A 22,215-nucleotide genomic window follows, 5' to 3' on the forward strand; every position below is an offset into this window, starting at 1 on the left:
GTAATGGTATTTTTTCCTATATTGTTATTACTTTATTTTTCAGGTAGGTTTGTTGGTTTTTCTAACGTAAGGTTAGGGGATTTTTTTTAACCCCTTAACGACACACGTTGTACAGGGTACGTCATACACAAACTGGTCATTAAAGACCAACAATGTACGTCGTTAGGGGTTTAAAGTGGCTGGAAGTGATCCTGATTGCTTCCAGCCACCTTCAAGGTATTGCTGTGATGCCTTGATATTGAAGCATCTCTGCAATACCTTTTTTAACACACTGATGCAGAGAGAGAGAGACTCTGTGGCCCTCCCTGCATCGGCCAGCGATGGTGCAATCAATGGTGGGTGGGAGCAGCTGCAGGGAGGCGGGTGGGCAGCCATCGCTGGGGGAATGATGTCAGAGTAGGACGGGATCACGCGCTGGGGCGCCGGGAGCATGCATGGATGTGACCATGCGCACGGGGCAGAGGGGGTGCAGGCACGGGGGCAAGAGCTGGTGGGAGCCCTACACTATGGAGTCAGGGAGGGATCAGGGGTGGAATGCGTTAGGTGGGAGGTTGATCTTTATACTAAAGCTAAAATTAACCCTATAAGCTACCTAATTAACCCCTTAACTGCTTAATATAAGTGTGGTGTGCAGCAACATTTAGCGGCTTTCTAATTACACCAGAGCCATAAATGTCTACTATTTCTGAACAAAGGGGATCCCAGAGAAGCATTTACAACCATTTGTGCCATAATTGCACAAGCTGTTTGTAGGATCCAATCAGTCAATAGGATTGAGCTCCTATTCTATTGGCTGATTGCATCAGCCAATAGGATTTTTTCGCCTTTAATTCTGATTGGCTGATAGAATGCTCCGCGCCAGATGTCTTGAAGATGGAGCCGCTCTGCGTCAGAAGGATGAAGATAGAAGATGCCATCTGGATGAAGACTTCTGCCCGCCTGGAGGACGACTTCTTGCCGCTTGGATGAAGACTTCTCCCGGATTCGTTGAGGACTCCTGCCCACTTGGATGAAGACTTCTCTCGGCTGGATGAGAATGGATGTCCGGTCTTCAAAAACTGTAAGTGGATCTTTGGGGGTTAGTGTTTTTCTAAGGGTATATTGGGTGGGTTTTATTTTTAGATTTGATATTGAGGCATCTCTGCAATACATTTTTTAACACACTGATGCAGAGAGAGAGACTCTGTGGCCCTCCCTGCATTGGCCAGCAATGGTGCAATCAATGGTGGGTGGGAGCAGCTGCAGGGAGGCGGGTGGGTGGCCATCGCTGGTGGAATAATGTCAGAGTAGGGTGGGATCACGTGCTGGGGCACCGGGAGCACGCACGGATGTTGGCATGCGCATGGGGCAGAGGGGGGAGCATGCACAGGGGCGGGAGCTGGTGGGAGCCCTACACTATGGAACAGTGTAAAGGAAAGGAGGGAGAGAGGAGGGGGGACATTTTTTATCTAATGGATCTGGGAGGGGGTGGGGGTTGGTTAATGAGGGGGGAAGCTACACTACAGAAAAGTAATAAATAAATAAAATAAAAATACTTTTTTTTTTTTTAATTTGTATGCAAACTGGGTACTGGCAGACTGCTGCCAGTACCCAAGTTGGCGGACAATAAGGTAGAGGGGGAGGGTTAGAGAGCTGTTTGGGGTGGATAAGGGAGGTTGGAGGCTAAGGGGGATCCTTTACAGCAGAATATGTATTTTTTAAAATAAAAAAATATGGCGGAGTTAACTGCCTAGATGAGTGGAAGCATTAGAGGAGAGCTCCGCTTCCAAAAGATTAATGTAGCTAAAATAATTGGTAAAGGGGTCTGAAATTAAAACTTTTTTTCATCAGTATCTGTATACCTAGACTTCTGGGGTGACTCTTTGATACCTTAATAGCCCTAAAACATCAGGATTTTTTTGAGCTGTCATGCTCCTGGATGCTGTCCTGGAGCCTGCCTACAGTGGATGCATTTGAGGCTTATACTACATTCACAGCCTCACAACTGAGCCTCCCTGCGTGATCACCCGGAAACAACTCCAAAGAACGGGGCTCCGCTCCGGAGCAACAGTTACAGCTGATCTGGTGAGTGCCGTATACAGAGCACGCAGAAGCTTCCCGACAAGAGCGCCAGCGGTGACCTTACACAGCCAGACGGCTGCAACAAGCCCACATCGGATTGCCGGAGCTAAGAACAAGACTTCCAACTGACTTACATTGTGTACCCACACAATCTTTACCTGCATCCTCCTGTGAGAGCCGGCTGCAAGTGGAGTGGCACGAACTGCAGACATTTTGACTCCCTCTCCTGTTTTGGAGGCCTGACTGCCTCACAAACTCCGGTCAAGGAACCTGCACAGCACATAGGGGCACAAAAGACCTGACCTGCTCCTACAGGCTTCTTCCGAGATTCATTCCTATCTGGTGTGTCCAGAACACAGGCTTGACCCTGCAAATTCATCGACTTCAGGAACAACGCTGCAATCTTGGCTGCTGGTGAGACCTGCCCTATATAATATATACATAGCTCCAGGGGGGCCCTTGAAGTCCTCAGATTATATATTCTTCTGCTACCACCAATTTAGGTAAATTAATAGAAGCCTTTCTACCTAAAACAGCACAGAGGGGGGTACACACTTTATCTAAGTCCTCCTTATTCACTCACCACATTGTACCAAATATACTCACCACATTGTACCAAATATACCAAAATGGGCCTAGATCAATACTTTGGGTTGTCTACTAAAAAAAAATATATATATACATGTCAAGGGATATTCAGGGATTCCTGACAGATATCAGTGTTCCAATGTAACTATCGCAAATTTTGAAAAATAAAATGAATTGGAAATAGCAAAGTGCTACTTGTATTTATTGTCCTATAACTTGCAAAAAAAGCAAAGAACATGTAAACATTGGGTATTTCTAAACTCAGGACAAAATTTAGAAACTATTTAGCATGGTTGTTTTTTGGTGGTTGTAGATGTGTGACAGATTTTGGGGGTCAAAGTTAGAAAAAGTGTGTTTTTTAAATTTTTTTCATCATATTTTATAATTTTGTTATAGTAAATTATAAGATATAATGAAAATAATGGTATCTTTAGAAAGTCCATTTAATGGCGAGAAAACCTGTATATAATATGTGTGGGTACAGTAAATGAGTAAGAGGAAAATTACAGCTAAACACAAACACTGCAGAAATTAAAAAATAGCCCTGGTCCTTAAGGGTAAGACAATTGATAAATGGTCTTGTCCTTAAGGGGCTAAGGTAAGGTTAGGTTTTTGTTTTTTTTCACATAAGGTTAGGTTTTTTGGGGGGTAACTTAGGGGATGTTCGGTTAGGTGGGTTAGTTGGTTAGGGGATTTAGATGTTAGTGGTTATGCTGTGGGGGTTTTGGCAGTTTAGGGGTTAATATTGTAGAGGGGTATTTTACAATGTGGGGTGGTGGTTAAGGGGTTAATAGAGTAGTGGGTATTTTGGATATTGGTGTGTAGCCATTTAGGGGTTAATATATTAGAGTGGTAGTTTGCAGTGGGGGTTGTTGAGGTTTAGGGTTTAATAGTGTAGAGGGGTAGTTTGCAGTGGGAGCTGTTTCAGTTTAGTTGCCGAGAGATACACAGCGTTTTCCTGTGCATGCCTCCAGTTCTCTCATAACCTTACCTTCAGAAGATGCGGCCAGTCTGATAGAGCAGAGAAAGGTTAATTTAGATCTCGTTACTACCCTTCCCACATCTGGAACAGCCACACAGCCACCCAGAAATATATCGGGCGCACCAATTTACCAGCTCACTCAGACGAGATTAAAGATAGAAGCACCATGTAGCCCAGCTATCTGATGACTACAAAAACTCCATATTGCAACAACAGGTTCTGCCAGGCAGCAATTTAACATCCCTTCACGAGCTCAAGTGTTAAGAGACATACCCGTGATCACTATAAAAATCTGAGTTGGGTAAGTCTCTTTTCTTTTTTCCTCCCAATAAAGATATGTTCTTAGCCTTGGAAATTGCAGTTTGGACTAAACTTTCAGGATCATAATATCAGGGCACTTTAATGAGAGCTGTCAAGCTTGATAACGGTGTCCAGCCCATTATGCCTGTTACTTGTTTAATATATATACTTTTAATCCAATGTCGATGGTGCATCCCACTAATGTTATTTCCCTTTAGTAAAGCTACCTCACTATTAGTCTGGGTATTTAGGATGATCATGGATTTATACCTATCTGCATACATACTATCTAAGTTGGTTTTATTCTAAATTTATAATAGGTTTGGAAAGCCTCATTTAAGATACACCAAGGGTTGCATGTGTGACAGAACAGTGGTGATTCTTTTGAGTAGTGACAAGAGAAAAGTTTTTACGTATATATTCTGATCACTACTAGTGATGTTGCAAACCTAAACATTTCGGTTCGCGAACGGCGGACTCGAACTTCCACAAATGTTCGCGAACCGGCGAACCGGGCGAACCGCCATTGACTTCAATAGGCAGGCGAACTTTAAAACCCACAAAGACTCACCTGGACTGTGGCATGCCAGAGGGGGATCCATGGCAAAACTCCCACGGAAAATTACAGAGTTGATGCAGAGTCTGGTTTTAAGCCATAAAGGGCCTAAATAACCTAACATTCCTAAATTGTTTGGAATAAAGTGCTTTAAAACATCAGGTATGATGTTGTATCGATGAGGTAGTGTAAGGGTTACGCCCGCTTGACAGTGACAGACCAAACTCCCTGTGTAACGCACCGCAAACAACCGCAAACAGTCCATTTGCACAACCACGAGATAGATAGATTTGATAGATAGATACATAGATTAAATAGATCAATAGATGCAATATACATATGATAGATACAAATTACATAGATCAATAGATGCAATATACATTTGATAGATAGGAATTACATAGATCAATCGATGCAATATACATTTGATAGATACGAGTTACATAGAGCAAAAGATGCAATATACATTTGATAGATACGAATTACATAGATCAATAGATGCAATATATATTTGATAGATACGATTGATAGTTAGATAGATTCGATAGATAAATAGATAGATTTGATAGATATATAATTTCCCTGACAGAGTATAACAATAAGACATGCGGTCTGGGACCCGTGGTGTGTGAAGTAGTACTATTCTTAGCAGTTTACTGCTACCTGTTACTCCCCCTATCGGGGGAGGTCTATATGGCCTGCATTTTTGGAACAGGGAGATGGAAGAAGATGCTTGGTCTGTCCTCCTACTTCAAATTTGGCCGAAACACAAGTGGCTGTCACAAAACAGTCCGGCCACGAGATAGATTGATTTGATAGATAGATATACATAGATTGATAGTTAGATAGAATCGATAGAAGATAAATAGATAGATTTGATAGATATATAATTAACCTGACAAAGTATAATAATAAAACATGCGGTCTGGGACCCATGGTAACTAGGTTGTGTTAAGTAGTACTATTCTTAGCAGTTTAATCCCTGTTACTCCCCCTATCGGGGGAGGTCTATATGGCCTGCCTGATTACCCTGACAAAGTATAACAATAAAAAATGCGGTCTGGGACCCATGGTGACTAGGTTGTGTTAAGTAGTACTATTCTTAGCAGTTTAATCCCTGTTACTCCCCCTATCGGGGGAGGTCTATATGGCCTGCCCGATTACCCTGACAAAGTATAACAATAAAACATGCGGTCTGGGACCCATGGTAACTAGGTTGTGTTAAGTAGTACTATTCTTAGCAGTTTAATCCCTGTTACTCCCCCTATCGGGGGAGGTTTATATGGCCTGCCTGATTACCCTGACAAAGTATAACAATAAAACATGTGGTCTGGGAACCATGGTAACTAGGTTGTGTTAAGTAGTACTATTCTTAGCCGTTTAATCCCTGTTACTCCCCCTATCGGGGGAGGTCTATATGGCTTGCCTGATTACCCTGACAAAGTATAACAATAAAACATGCGGTTTGGGAACCATGGTAACTAGGTTGTGTTAAGTAGTAATATTCTTAGCAGTTTAATCCCTGTTACTCCCCCTATCGGGGTAGGTCTATATGGCCTGCATGATTACCCTGACAAAGTATAACAATAAAACATGCGGGATGGGACCCATGGTAAGGTTACTTCCTTTTGCACAATAGAGTACAGGTATGGCATTGATTTTAGGAACCCGGAGATAATTTTTAGGAACCTGGAGATGGAAAAAGATGCTTGGACACCCAGTACAGGTCGTTCTCCTTCAGCCTTTTTATACTTGGGTCCCCAACCCTCAACAGGCACAACAGCATAAAACACCACATATGCCATGCTTTTGCACCATAGAGTACAGGTATGGCATCGATTTTAGGAACCCAGAGATAATTTTTAGGAACCGGGAGATGGAAAAAGATGCTTGGACACCCAGTACAGGTCGTTCTCCTTCAGCCTTTTTATACTTGGGTCCCCAACCCTCAACAGGCACAACAGCATAAAACACCACATATGCCATGCTTTTGCACCATAGAGTACAGGTATGGCATCGATTTTAGGAACCCAGAGATAATTTTTAGGAACCGGGAGATGGAAAAAGATGCTTGGACACCCAGTACAGGTCGTTCTCCTTCAGCCTTTTTATACTTGGGTCCCAGACCCTCAACAGACACAACAGCATGAAACACCACATATGCCATCCTTTTGCACAATAGAGTACAGGTATGGCATCGATTTTAGGAACCCTGGGATAATTTTTAGGAACCGGGAGATGGAAAAAAGATGCTTGTTCGGTCCTCCTACTTCAAATTTGGGGCACTGCGTGTGCAATGTACTGTGCCACCAGATATGAGTGGTGTGTTAAGTAGTACTATTCTTAACAGTTTTATCACTGTTATGTGCCTTTTTTTTTTGGTTTGGGTTTTGTAGCCACAGTGCAGCACCAGAGGCCAGAAAAATTAGGCATGTAAAACTGCCAGAAAAATTAGGTATTGTTGCAGCCACTACTGTAGCAGCAGCCAGAAAAATTGATGTTTGTTTGACAGTTAGAAAATGCCCTAAAACATTGCGACTTGAACCCTAGTTGTTGGCAGGTAAGTCACACAAGTCATCCACCATTCGAAGATAAAATACAGCAGCGTGTGTACCATTTGTAGCCCAAGGCAGTTCATCTCATCAGGCCTTTTTTACTCTAATGTATCACACAATGTCAGTCCCTTTGGGATCGACCCCTAATTCATTTTAATAAAGGTGAGATAATCAAGACTTTTTTAACCTAGGCGACTTCTCTTCTCAGTGACAATACCTCCTGCTGCACTGAAGGTCCTTTCTGACAGGACACTTGAAGCGGGCAGGCCAGAAGTTCTATTGCAAATTGGGATCGCTCAGGCCACAGGTCAAGCCTGCACACCCAGTAGTCAAGGGGTCCATCGCTCCTCAGAGTGTCGAGATCCGCTAGGTTGTCTGCTACCTGTCGGTTGAGTCTTTCTCTGAGGCTGGATCCCGAAGGGCTGTGACGATGCATAGGAGTTAAAAAGGTCTGCATGTCCTCCATCAACAATACATCTGGAAAGCATCCTGTCCTTGCCGGCGTGGTCGTGGGAGGAGGAGGAGGATTACTTTCATCCCTTCCCCTGTTAGATTCCCGTTGTGCTGTGACATCACCCTTATACGCTGTGTAAAGCATACTTTTTAATTTATTTTGGAACCGATCCATCCTTTCCGACTTGCGTGAATTCGGTAACATTTCAGTAACTTTATGCTTATACTGGGGGTCTAGTAGTGTGGACACCCAGTACAGGTCGTTCTCCTTCAGCTTTTTTATACGAGGGTCCCTCAACAGGCACGACAGCATGAAAGACCCCATTTGCACAAGGTTGGATGCAGAGCTAATCATGCCCCGTTCCTCATCCTCACTGATCTCACTGAAGGTATCTTCTTCCCCTCAGCCACGTACAACACCACGGGTACCAGATAGGTGACAGCAACAAGCACCCTGGGATGCCTGTTGTGCTTGGTCTTCCTCCTCTTCCTCAAAGCCACATTCCTCCTCTGACTCCTCTTCCTCACAATCCTCTTCCTGCGTTGCCGCTGGTCCAGCAAGCGATGCTGATAAGGCTGTTTCTGGTGGTGAAGGAGACCACAACTCTTCCTCTTCCTCTTCACGCTCATCTACGGCCTGATCCAGCACTCTTCGCAGGGCACGCTCCAGGAAGAAAACAAATGGTATGATGTCGCTGATGGTGCCTTCTGTGCGACTCACTAGGTTTGTCACCTCCTCAAAAGGACGCATAAGCCTACAGGCATTGCGCATGAGCGTCCAGTAACGTGGCAAAACAATCCCTAGCTCCCCAGAGGCTGTCCTAGCACCCCGGTCATACAAATACTCGTTAACAGCTTTTTCTTGCTGTAGCAGGCGGTCGAACATTAGGAGTGTTGAATTCCACCGTGTCGGGCTGTCGCAAATCAAGCGCCTCACTGGCAGGTTGTTTCGATGCTGGATATCGGACAAGTGCGCCATGGCCGTGTAGGAATGCCTGAAATGGCCACACATCTTCCTGGCCTGCTTCAGGACGTCCTGTAAGCCTGGGTACTTATGCACAAAGCGTTGTACAATCAGATTACACACATGTGCCATGCACGGCACATGTGTCAACTTGCCCAATTTCAATGCCGCCAACAAATTACTTCCGTTGTCAGAAACAACTTTGCCAATCTCCAGTTGGTGCAGAGTCAGCCACTAATCCACCTGTGCGTTCAGGGCAGACAGGAGTGCTGGTGCGGTGTGACTCTCGGCTTTCAGGCAAGTCAACCCCAATACGGCGTGACACTGCCATATCCGGGATGTTGAATAGTACCTGGGGAGCTAGGGGGGGCCGTTGATGTGGAGCAAGACGCAGCAGCAGAAGAGGACTCAGACGAGGAAGAGGTTATGGAAGAGGATGGAGTAGGAGGAGTAGAGGAGGTAGCAGCAGGCCTGCCTGCAAGTCGTGGCGGTGTCACCAACTCCTCTGTAGAGCCACGCATTCCATGCTTGTCAGCCGTCAGCAGGTTTACCCAATGCGCAGTGTAGGTGATATACCTGCCCTGACCATGCTTTGCAGACCAGCTATCAGTGGTCAGATGGACTCTTGCCCCAACGCTGTGTGCCAGACATGCCATTACTTCCTTTCGCACAATCTAGTACAGGTTGGGGATTGCCTTTTGTGAAAATAAATTTCGGCCGGGTACCTTCCACTGCGGTGTCCCAATAACAACAAATTTTTTGAACGCTTCAGACTCCACCAGCTTGTATGGTAAAAGCTGGTGGGCTAAGAGTTCAGACAAGCCAGCTGTCAGACGCCGGGTAAGGGGGTGACTTTGGGAAATTGGCTTCTTACACTCAAACATGTCCTTGACAGACACCTGACTGTGGGCAGATGACCAGGAACTTCTACGTAAGAGAGACTGAGTGGAGGATGGTTGAGAGGGGGCAAGGAGGACAGCAGTGGTTGACGTGGCTGAAGATGCTGGACCAGGAGGAGGATGGCGGCTTTGAGTTTGTGTGCTGCTTCTACTCATGTGTTCTTCCCATCGGCGTTTGTGATGTGAGACCATGTGCCTTCGCAAAGCAGTTGTACCTACGTGGGTGTTGGACTTCCCACGACTCAGTTTCTTTTGGCACAGGTTGCAAATGGCATCGCTGTTGTCAGAGGCAGACACACACAAAAAATACCACACTGCTGAGCTCTGCGATAATGGCATTTTGGTAGTGGCAACAGCATGCGTTGATTGGCGTGCTGTCTGGCTGACCCCGGGTGCCGATGCATGCTGTCTGACTGTGCCACTAGCTCCTTGCGATGACCTCCCCCTGCTTCCAACTCATCTCCTCCTCCTCTCTGTCTCCCCATCTGAACTTTCCCCCTCTCCTTCTTCTGTTCTAGCGGGCACCCACGTGACATCCACAGACACATCATCATCAACCGCCTCACTTGTATCTGACAAATCAACAAAGGAAGCAGCACCGGGTACAACATCATCATCATCATCATCACACCGTACGTCCATGTCTGTAATGCTGCCTGACTGAGACATATCACTGTTATCTACATCCTCTGTCAATGATGGTTGCGCATCACTCATTTCTTCCAACTGATGTGTCAATAACTCCTCTGACAGATCAAGTGAAGTGGCTGTGGTACTAGTATTGGTGGTGGCGGAAGGCGGGTGAGTGGCACTGGTCCCTTGAGAGGTGCCCGAAGCTAAGCTGGAGGTGGATGGTGCGTCAAGGTTAGGAGCGGAAGCTGTAGAAGATTGGGTGTCCTGTGTTAGCCATTCAACTAGGTCCTCCTCAGAACTTTTCGCGTCCATGGCACGTGGCCTCTGAACACTGTGCATAGTTGTAGGGTCTAAGGGAATCACAGCACCACGACCACAACGGCACCTGCGGGGTGGCCTGCCTCTGCCTGTCATTTTTTTTTAAAATGTACACTTACACTACTATTAAACAAATTATGAGTGGTGGCACTGGACAAGTGGGCACAGTATACTCTGTGAGCCTGACACAAAAAAGCAGACTGATGTTTCACAATCCAAAAAGTTTTTTTTTTTTTAAGTACACTTACACTAATATTAAAAAAGATATAAGTCGTGGCACATTATACGCTGAGAGCCGGACACAAAAAAGCAGACTTATGTTTCACAATCCAAAAAGTTTATTTTTTTAAATGTACACTTACACTACTATTAAACAAGATATGAGTGGTGGCACTGGGCAAGTGGGCACAGTATACGCTGTGAGCCTGACACAAAAAAGCAGACTGATGTTTCACAATCCAAAAAGTTTTGGTTTTTTTATGTACACTTACACTAATATTAAACAAGATATAAGTGGTGGCACATTATACGCTGAGAGCCGGACACAAAAAAACAGACTGATGTTTCAAAATCCAAAAAGTTAATTTTTTTTAAATGTACACTTACACTACTATTAAACAAGATATGAGTGGTGGCACTGGGCAAGTGGGCACAGTATACACTGTGAGCCTGACACAAAAAAGCAGACTGATGTTTCAAAGTCAAAAATGTTTATTTTTTAAATATTAAAAGTACTGTTACAACAAATATGAGTGGTGCCACTAACTTGGCAAGTGGGCCTGGCATACACACTGGCAGGCAGGCAACTTCAATTACATTACAATAGTAGACTGATGTTTCACAGTCAAAAAAGTTTTTTTATTAAATATTGACACTACTGTTATAACAAATATGAGTGGTAGCACTAGATGGCAAGTGGGACTGGCACACACGCTGGCAGGCAGGCAACTGCAATTAGATTGCACTAGCTGACTGATGTTTCACAGTCAAAAAAGTTTTTGTTTGAAATATTTACACTACTGTTACAACAAATATGAGTGGTGCCACTAACTTGGCAAATGGAGCTTGGCACACACGCTGGCAGGCAGGCAACTTCAATTAGATTACAATAGCAGACTGATGTTTCACAGTCAAAAAAGTTTTTTTATTAAATATTTACACTACTGTTATAACAAATATGATTGGTGGCACTAGTTGGCAAGTGGGCCTTGCACACACACTGGGAGGCAGGCAACTGCAATTAGATTACACTAGCTGACTGATGATTCACAGTCAAAAAAGTTTTTATTTTAAATATTTACAATACTGTTATAACAAATATGATTGGTGGCACTAGTTGGCAAGTGGGCCTGGCACACACGCTGACAGGCAGGCAACTTCAATTAGATTACACTAGCAGACTGATGTTTCACAGTCAAAAAAGTTATTTTTTAAAATATTTACACTACTGTTATAACAAATATGAGTGGTAGCACTAGTTGGCAAGTGGGACTGGCACACACGCTGGCAGGCAGGCAACTGCAATTAGATTGCACTAGCTGACTGATGTTTCACAGTCAAAAAAGTTTTTGTTTGAAATATTTACACTACTGTTACAACAAATATGAGTGGTGCCACTAGTTAGCAAGTGGGCCTGGCACACACGCTGGGAGGCAGGCAACTGCAATTAGATTACACTAGCTGACTGATGTTTCACAGTCAAAAAAGTTTTTTTTTAAATATTTACACTACTGTTATAACAAATATGATTGGTGGCACTAGTTGGCAAGTGGGCCTGGCACACATGCTGGCAGGCAGGCAACTGCAATTCAATTGCACTAGCAGACTGATGATTCACAGTCAAAAAAGTTTTTTTATTAAATATTGACACTACTGTTATAACAAATATGAGTGGTAGCACTAGTTGGCAAGTGGGACTGGCACACACGCTGGCAGGCAGGCAACTGCAATTAGATTGCACTAGCTGACTGATGTTTCACAGTCAAAAAAGTTTTTGTTTGAAATATTTACACTACTGTTACAACAAATATGAGTGGTGCCACTAACTTGGCAAATGGAGCTTGGCACACACGCTGGCAGGCAGGCAACTTCAATTAGATTGCAATAGCAGACTGATGTTTCACAGTCAAAAAAGTTTTTTTATTAAATATTTACACTACTGTTATAACAAATATGATTTGAGGCACTAGTTGGCAAGTGGGCCTGTCAAACATGCTGGCAGGCAGGCAACTTCAATTAGATTACACTAGCAGACTGATGTTTCACAGTCAAAAAAGTTTTTTTTAAAATATTTACACTACTGTTATAACAAATATGATTGGTTGCACTAGTTGGCAAGTGGGCCTTGCACACACGCTGGGAGGCAGGCAACTGCAATTAGATTACACTAGCTGACTGATGCTTCACAGTCAAAAAAGTTTTTTTAAAAAATATGTACAATACTGTTATAACAAATATGATTGGTGGCACTAGTTGGCAAGTGGGCCTGGCACAGACGCTGGCAGGCAGGTAACTGCAATTCAATTGCACTAGCAGACTGATGATTCACAGTCAAAAAAGTTTTTATTTTAAATATTTACAATACTGTTATAACAAATATGATTGGTGGCACTAGTTGGCAAGTGGGCCTGGCACACACGCTGGCAGAAAGGCAACTTCAATTAGATTACACTAGCAGACTGATGTTTCACAGTCAAAAAAGTTTTTTTTTAAAATATTTACACTACTGTTATAACAAATATGATTGGTGGCACTAGTTAGCAAGTGGGCCTGGCACACACGCTGGGAGGCAGGCAACTGCAAATAGATTACACTAGCTGACTGATGTTTCACAGTCAAAAATTTTTTTTTTTAAATATTTACACTTCTGTTATAACAAATATGATTGGTGGCACTAGTTGGCAAGTGGGCCTGGCACACATGCTGGAAGGCGGCAGGCAACTGCAATTCAATTGCACTAGCAGACTGATGATTCACAGTCAAAAAAGCTTTTATTTTAAATATTTACAATACTGTTATAACAAATATGAGTGGTGGCACTAGTTGGCAAGTGGGCCTGGCACACACGCTGGCAGGCAGGCAACTGCAATTCAATTGCACTAGCAGACTGATGATTCACAGTCAAAAAAGTTTTTATTTTAAATATTTACAATACTGTTATAACAAATATGATTGGTGGCACTAGTAGGCAAGTGGGCCTGGAACACACGCTGGCAGGCAGGCAACTTCAATTAGATTAAATTAGCAGATTGATGTTTCACAGTCAAAAAAGTTTTTTTTTAAATATTTACACTACTGTTATAACAAATATGATTGGTGGCACTAGTTGGCAAGTGGGCCTGGCACACACGCTGGCAGGCAGGCAAATGCAATTCAATTGCACTAGCAGACTGATGATTCACAGTCAAAAAAGTTTTTATTTTAAATATTTACAATACTGTTATAACAAATATGATTGGTGGCAATAGTTGGCAAGTGGGCCTGGCACACACGCTGGCAGGCAGGCAACTTCAATTAGATTACACTAGCAGACTGATATTTCACAGTCAAAAAAAGTTTTTTTTAAAAATATTTACACTGCTGTTATAACAAATATGATTGGTGGCACTAGTTGGCAAGTGGGCCTGTCACAGACGCTGGCAGGCAGGCAACTTCAATTAGATTACACTAGCAGACTGATGTTTCACAGTCAAAAAAGTTTTTTTTAAAAATATTTACACTACTGTTATAACAAATATGATTGGTGGCACTAGTTAGCAAGTGGGCCTGGCACACACGCTGGGAGGCAGGCAACTGCAATTAGATTACACTAGCTGACTGATGTTTCACAGTCAAAAAAGTTTTTTTTAAAATATTTACACTACTGTTATAACAAATATGATTGGTGGCACTAGTTAGCAAGTGGGCCTGGCACACATGCTGGCAGGCAGGCAACTGCAATTCAATTGTACTAGCAGACTGATGATTCACAGTCAAAAAAGCTTTTATTTTAAATATTTACAATACTGTTATAACAAATATGATTGGTGGCACTAGTTGGCAAGTGGGCCTGGCACACACGCTGGCAGGCAGGCAACTGCAATTCAATTGCACTAGCAGACTGATGATTCACAGTCAAAAAAGTTTTTATTTTAAATATTTACAATACTGTTATAACAAATATGATTGGTGGCACTAGTTGGCAAGTGGGCCTGGCACACACGCTGGCAGGCAGGCAACTTCAATTAGATTACACTAGCAGACTGATATTTCACAGTCAAAAAAGTTTTTTAAAAAAATATTTACACTACTGTTATAGCAAATATGATTGGTGGCACTAGTTGGCAAGTGGGCCTGGCACACACGCTGGCAGGCAGGCAGGCAACTTCAATTAGATTAGTATGGTATCTCACAAGGAGATAAAAAGGCGCGCTGTTTTTTTTAAAAACAAAATAAGACAAACATAGAAAATGGATCTGTGATCCCAGAAAGTGTAATGTTCTCACAAATTAGCCACTTGGTCTTGGTCTTCGTCGAGTGCTCTCGCTCAGTCCACTGCTTTAAACAAATGTGGATGGCAGACCGTATGTATAGGCTGTTCTTCTGTGTAGGCAGCTCCTCTTGTTCCCAGAGAGCAGGGGTATAACTGTTTAAAATTGAAGATAAAGAGGGCGCCACATAGCGTGATATTGTTTAACAAAAGAAAAGGATAACACAAGACAGAGAGGTAATGTGCTTACCAATATCTGTGGTACTGTTCTGTGACCAGTACTGTCTCGCCTGCTAGCACTTAAATCAGTGGCTAGTACACTGTTGGATGCGATCCTTCCCGGAGCTTATCCTTGAATCAGGGAATCGTGCTGTGAGCGTTTCTCTGTTCAGCTGTTTCCCTGTGTTGTTCGATTGGGTTTGTAACTCATAAGAAATGCACAACTTCCAGGTTTTAAAAGAAAACTTTAAAAGGCTTTATTATAACGCGTTTCTCAACCGCCAAGGGTCGTTTCTTCAGATATCAAAGCGAATAAAAAATGTTACAAGTTGGTACAATTTATACACATTTGTTTGATTAAAAAGGAAGTTGTCACAAAAGTTGCAAACCAATGAAAAAACATTGCATGATTCAACTGAGCAAGCCGGATAAAAGGCTTGACAGGTGTTACAATTAGTGTGAATTTGCACAGCATGGATAAGTCATGATTTTTGGAATAAAAACAGCTGTAAACTTTAGCTAAAAAAGAGAGGCCTTCGATTTAACAACACATGTTTAAAAAGAAAAAAGTGCAATCAGTGTTTCAAGATTTCAATTTAAAATGGTTACAGTTGACACAAAATGCCATGGAAAACAATGTACCATAAAAAAATATATATAATGTTGATGCCATAATATGATAAATTGAAAAATAGTAAACCTAAATGCTCTGTTTTTATACTGCATGCTGCAAAGGAATATTTGCAACACACACTATAAACTTAAATTCAGGATAATAGTGTCATAAAAAAAGAGATAAGCTTAAATGTTATATTATATATTGGAGGACCATTTGCAACAAACAGTACATAAGATGTATGTCAGCGTTTTTTTATATATAATCACAATTTGAAGGTTACGGTTTGAAATAATTGCAATAAACATGAGATGTAATATACCAAAGACATGTTGGCACACAATATATATAATGTAGGTGTCATTGTATAGTAAATAATAAAAAAGGTGGTAAGCCTAGATGCTGTGTTACATATTAAAGGGACATTCGTAACATGCGGTGTAGAAGACATGTGTCAGCACTTTATGAACTTGAATTCAGGATGATAGTATTGTAATAAAAATAAACATAAATTCTGTGTTGCATAAAAAATCATTTGCAACAAACAATATATAAAGTGTATCTCAATGCTTTGTAAAACTGAGTTTAGGATGATAAGGTTGAAATGTAAACTTGTATATGAGTAATGTAAATATATAAAAAATATAAAAAAATATAAAAAAACCTAATCTAACTGAAAATTGTGTGTCAATTGATACATATCTGCATATGAGTGATGCAAATATGTAAGAAATAATCTGACTAAAAATAGTATGTTAATTGATACGAGGAAGAGGTTAAATATCAATAGATGTTCAGAATGATAATATTGATGTGTGAACTTGTATATGAATATTGCAAATGTGTAAGAGCTAACCTAACTAAAATTTATGTGTTAATTTGTACGAGGAAGAGGTTGACAAAGTCACTCATAGACATCTTTCATTAGATGCTGAACGATGTGCCCCATGAACATCTTTTATTAATTCCTATTTTGTTGTTATACATAAATTTAAAACTTGTCCATTTTAGTAGAAAGTCTGTTATGAAGGAAACAGTGATGTATTCTTACGTGTCATGTTGCTTTTGACTGTATTCGGTATTAGTAAAATACCTTTTTGGTCTAATCTATAGATTGTATTGTCAGTTATAACCTGAACATATATGAGGTGAAATTTGCATGGTTGAACGGGAATATTTATGATTTTGTTCGTTCCTTTTTAATTGTGTTTGGTTTGTAGTAATATTCCAGTGCAAAATCAAAATTATTGAAGCACATCTCGGATTGTTTGTATAGATTTCTGATATTTTGTGATTAAGTTAAAAAGGTGATGTTGGGAATATATTTGGTGTATAATAGACACAGATGATGACTGAGCCTTGATATTGTGGGAACATGTAAAGTGTATGCATATATTGATCAAAAAATGTGTGTCTCTCAAAAAGAGTTTTAGATCTGTATCTTATCTTGAAGGGTGTATGTAAACTATAAAATTAATGGTATGTATGGTGTATGGGAATAGTCATGGTGTATGTGTGATATGTATAAATGAACAGATGTTAGTTTGTCCATGATAGATGAGTGCACAAGAGGGTTTAAAAGTTGTATCTGTAATAACAGGCAAATGAATGTATTGGTCTCTGGTTCAAAAGAATGGCAATGTGTGTTGAGTGGTAAAGAGTGTATCTGTAATGACATGTGAATGTATTGATCCGTTGTGCAACAAATGGCAATAGGTGTACATGAACAGAAAAACAAATGAAGATGTGTTGGTAGAATGTGTGCTGCATTAAGAAATGTATCAATGCTTGATAGTTAAGGGGAAGGTTGGCTTGCTGTGGCAATGAAAAGGTCAATTAAAGGCTGCCAGATCTAGATTGGCATTCAATCCCAATGGATATAGTGTTCTTAATAGGTGTACATGAACAGAAAAACAAATGAAGATGTGTTGATAGAATGTGTGCTGCATTAAGAAATGTATCAATGCCTGATAGTTAAGGGAAAGGTTGGCTTGCTGTGGCAATGAAAAGGTCAATTAAAGGCTGCCAGATCTAGATTGGCATTCAATCCCAAAGGATATAGTGTTTTTAACCGGTATATCCAGAATGTTTCTCGTTGTCTTAATTTAAGTAATCTATTATAATCGTTGTTTTTAGGGACAAAATCAATCGGAAAGTATTTGTAAATGTAAGGATTTCCATTGTGTTTTGTCAGGCAATGATGGGGTATGCTATGTTTAATGTTCTTTTTCTTACTATTCTTGCAATTTCGATGATGTTCCCCCCATCTCGTACGTAGTGTTCTTGAGGTGCGACCTACATACTGGAGGCCACATATGCACTCCATGAGGTATACTATATAAGAAGATTCACAGTTAAAAAAAAGGGGAATCTGAAAATTTTCTCCTGTAACTGTAGATTTGAAATTCTTTATACCAGATTTGATAATTTTGCATGTTCCACAACCCGATTTACCACATTTATACAACCCACATAAGCCAAATAGACCTTTATTTCGTGTTTGAGTGTGATTTTTGTTTTCCCTCTGAATATGTTTGACTTTTTTACTTGGAGCTAGTTTGCTTCTTATTGTGGGAGCTCTCCTATAGACTATATTAGGTTTGTCTTTTACCAGATGTTTTAGTATGGGATCTCTTTGGATGATATGCCAATGTTTATATAATATATGTTCTAGTTGTTGAAAATCAGAATTGAATTGTGTTATAAACAGAGTCTCTCTCATCATTGTGTTATGTGATTTGCTATTGTCTTTTGTGTTAGTAAGAATATCATCTCTGTTTATTAGTGATGCTTTTTGTAAAGCCCTATCAAGTAAATGTCGGGGGTATTCTTTTTCTAAAAACCTGTTGTATAAGATTTTACTTTGTTCCAAAAAAGTGTTATGGTCTGTGCAATTGCGTCTGATCCTTTGGAATTGGCTATAAGGGATATTGCGTAACCACTTTTTATGGTGGTTACTGTTATAGTTGAGAAAACTGTTACTGTCAACGTCTTTGAAATAAGTTTTTGACTTGATTTGATTGTCATCAATGCTTAAATACAGATCCAAATATTCAATATTGGATGTTTGTATGTTGGCTGTGAATTCGATGCCCATGTCATTTTGATTGAGGTAATCTATGAAATTCAATGCTGTAGTGTTGTCCCCCCCCCAAAGAAAAATCAGGTCATCTATATAGCGGCCATAGAAGACCAGGCTTGCCCCCAAGTCTGCCGAGTATATATATTTTTCTTCAAATAATCCCATAAATAGGTTGGCAAAACTGGGGGCAAACCTGGTCCCCATGGCCGTACCTTTAATCTGTAAATAAAAAGTGTCTTGGTAAATAAAATAATTGTGTTGAAGTATAAATAAAATGCTTTCTAAAATAAATTCACATTGTTGATCCGGTAAATAAATGTCTTTTTTGAGAAAATGTTTAATGGCTTGTAGACCTAATGTGTGTGAGATGTTAGAATACAGCGAACTAACGTCACATGTTATCCACAATAGATTTTTATTTTCTAAACTGATGTTATTTAGAAGCTGTAACAAATGGGAGCTGTCCTTAATGTATGAGGGTAATGTTATTACATGTTTTTGAAGGTATTGGTCCACATAATATGACAGATTGTATGTGAGGTTGCCTATTCCAGCAATAATCGGACGCCCTGGTGGGTTATTTTTATCTTTATGTATTTTTGGTAAATGGTAATAATGAGCTCAAACACGAAATAAAGGTCTATTTGGCTTATGTGGGTTGTATAAATGTGGTAAATCGGGTTGTGGAACATGCAAAATTATCAAATCTGGTATAAAGAATTTCAAATCTACAGTTACAGGAGAAAATTTTCAGATTCCCCTTTTTTTTAACTGTGAATCTTCTTATATAGTATACCTCATGGAGTGCATATGTGGCCTCCAGTATGTAGGTCGCACCTCAAGAACACTACGTACGAGATGGGGGGAACATCATCGAAATTGCAAGAATAGTAAGAAAAAGAACATTAAACATAGCATACCCCATCATTGCCTGACAAAACACAATGGAAATCCTTACATTTACAAATACTTTCCGATTGATTTTGTCCCTAAAAACAACGATTATAATAGATTACTTAAATTAAGACAACGAGAAACATTCTGGATATACCGGTTAAGAACACTATATCCTTTGGGATTGAATGCCAATCTAGATCTGGCAGCCTTTAATTGACCTTTTCATTGCCACAGCAAGCCAACCTTTCCCTTAACTATCAGGCATTGATACATTTCTTAATGCAGCACACATTCTACCAACACATCTTCATTTGTTTTTCTGTTCATGTACACCTATTAAGAACACTATATCCATTGGGATTGAATGCCAATCTAGATCTGGCAGCCTTTAATTGACCTTTTCATTGCCACAGCAAGCCAACCTTCCCCTTAACTATCAAGCATTGATACATTTCTTAATGCAGCACACATTCTACCAACACATCTTCATTTGTTTTTCTGTTCATGTACACCTATTGCCATTTGTTGCACAACGGATCAATACATTCACATGTCATTACAGATACACTCTTTACCACTCAACACACATTGCCATTCTTTTGAACCAGAGACCAATACATTCATTTGCCTGTTATTACAGATACAACTTTTAAACCCTCTTGTGCACTCATCTATCATGGACAAACTAACATCTGTTCATTTATACATATCACACATACACCATGACTATTCCCATACACCATACATACCATTAATTTTATAGTTTACATACACCCTTCAAGATAAGATACAGATCTAAAACTCTTTTTGAGAGACACACATTTTTTGATCAATATATGCATACACTTTACATGTTCCCACAATATCAAGGCTCAGTCATCATCTGTGTCTATTATACACCAAATATATTCCCAACATCACCTTTTTAACTTAATCACAAAATATCAGAAATCTATACAAACAATCCGAGATGTGCTTCAATAATTTTGATTTTGCACTGGAATATTACTACAAACCAAACACAATTAAAAAGGAACGAACAAAATCATAAATATTCCCGTTCAACCATGCAAATTTCACCTCATATATGTTCAGGTTATAACTGACAATACAATCTATAGATTAGACCAAAAAGGTATTTTACTAATACCGAATACAGTCAAAAGCAACATGACACGTAAGAATACATCACTGTTTCCTTCATAACAGACTTTCTACTAAAATGGACAAGTTTTAAATTTATGTATAACAACAAAATAGGAATTAATAAAAGATGTTCATGGGGCACATCGTTCAGCATCTAATGAAAGATGTCTATGAGTGACTTTGTCAACCTCTTCCTCGTACAAATTAACACATAAATTTTAGTTAGGTTAGCTCTTACACATTTGCAATATTCATATACAAGTTCACACATCAATATTATCATTCTGAACATCTATTGATATTTAACCTCTTCCTCGTATCAATTAACATACTATTTTTAGTCAGATTATTTCTTACATATTTGCATCACTCATATGCAGATATGTATCAATTGACACACAATTTTCAGTTAGATTAGGTTTTTTTATATTTTTTTATATTTTTTATATATTTACATTACTCATATACAAGTTTACATTTCAACCTTATCATCCTAAACTCAGTTTTACAAAGCATTGAGATACACTTTATATATTGTTTGTTGCAAATGATTTTTTATGCAACACAGAATTTATGTTTATTTTTATTACAATACTATCATCCTGAATTCAAGTTCATAAAGTGCTGACACATGTCTTCTACACCGCATGTTACGAATGTCCCTTTAATATGTAACACAGCATCTAGGCTTACCACCTTTTTTATTATTTACTATACAATGACACCTACATTATATATATTGTGTGCCAACATGTCTTTGGTATATTACATCTCATGTTTATTGCAATTATTTCAAACCGTAACCTTCAAATTGTGATTATATATAAAAAAACGCTGACATACATCTTATGTACTGTTTGTTGCAAATGGTCCTCCAATATATAATATAACATTTAAGCTTATCTCTTTTTTTATGACACTATTATCCTGAATTTAAGTTTATAGTGTGTGTTGCAAATATTCCTTTGCAGCATGCAGTATAAAAACAGAGCATTTAGGTTTACTATTTTTCAATTTATCATATTATGGCATCAACATTATATATATTTTTTTATGGTACATTGTTTTCCATGGCATTTTGTGTCAACTGTAACCATTTTAAATTGAAATCTTGAAACACTGATTGCACTTTTTTCTTTTTAAACATGTGTTGTTAAATCGAAGGCCTCTCTTTTTTAGCTAAAGTTTACAGCTGTTTTTATTCCAAAAATCATGACTTATCCATGCTGTGCAAATTCACACTAATTGTAACACCTGTCAAGCCTTTTATCCGGCTTGCTCAGTTGAATCATGCAATGTTTTTTCATTGGTTTGCAACTTTTGTGACAACTTCCTTTTTAATCAAACAAATGTGTATAAATTGTACCAACTTGTAACATTTTTTATTCGCTTTGATATCTGAAGAAACGACCCTTGGCGGTTGAGAAACGCGTTATAATAAAGCCTTTTAAAGTTTTCTTTTAAAACCTGGAAGTTGT

The sequence above is a fragment of the Bombina bombina genome, chromosome 3 (assembly GCF_027579735.1).
Source record: "Bombina bombina isolate aBomBom1 chromosome 3, aBomBom1.pri, whole genome shotgun sequence".
Classification (NCBI taxonomy): domain Eukaryota; kingdom Metazoa; phylum Chordata; class Amphibia; order Anura; family Bombinatoridae; genus Bombina; species Bombina bombina.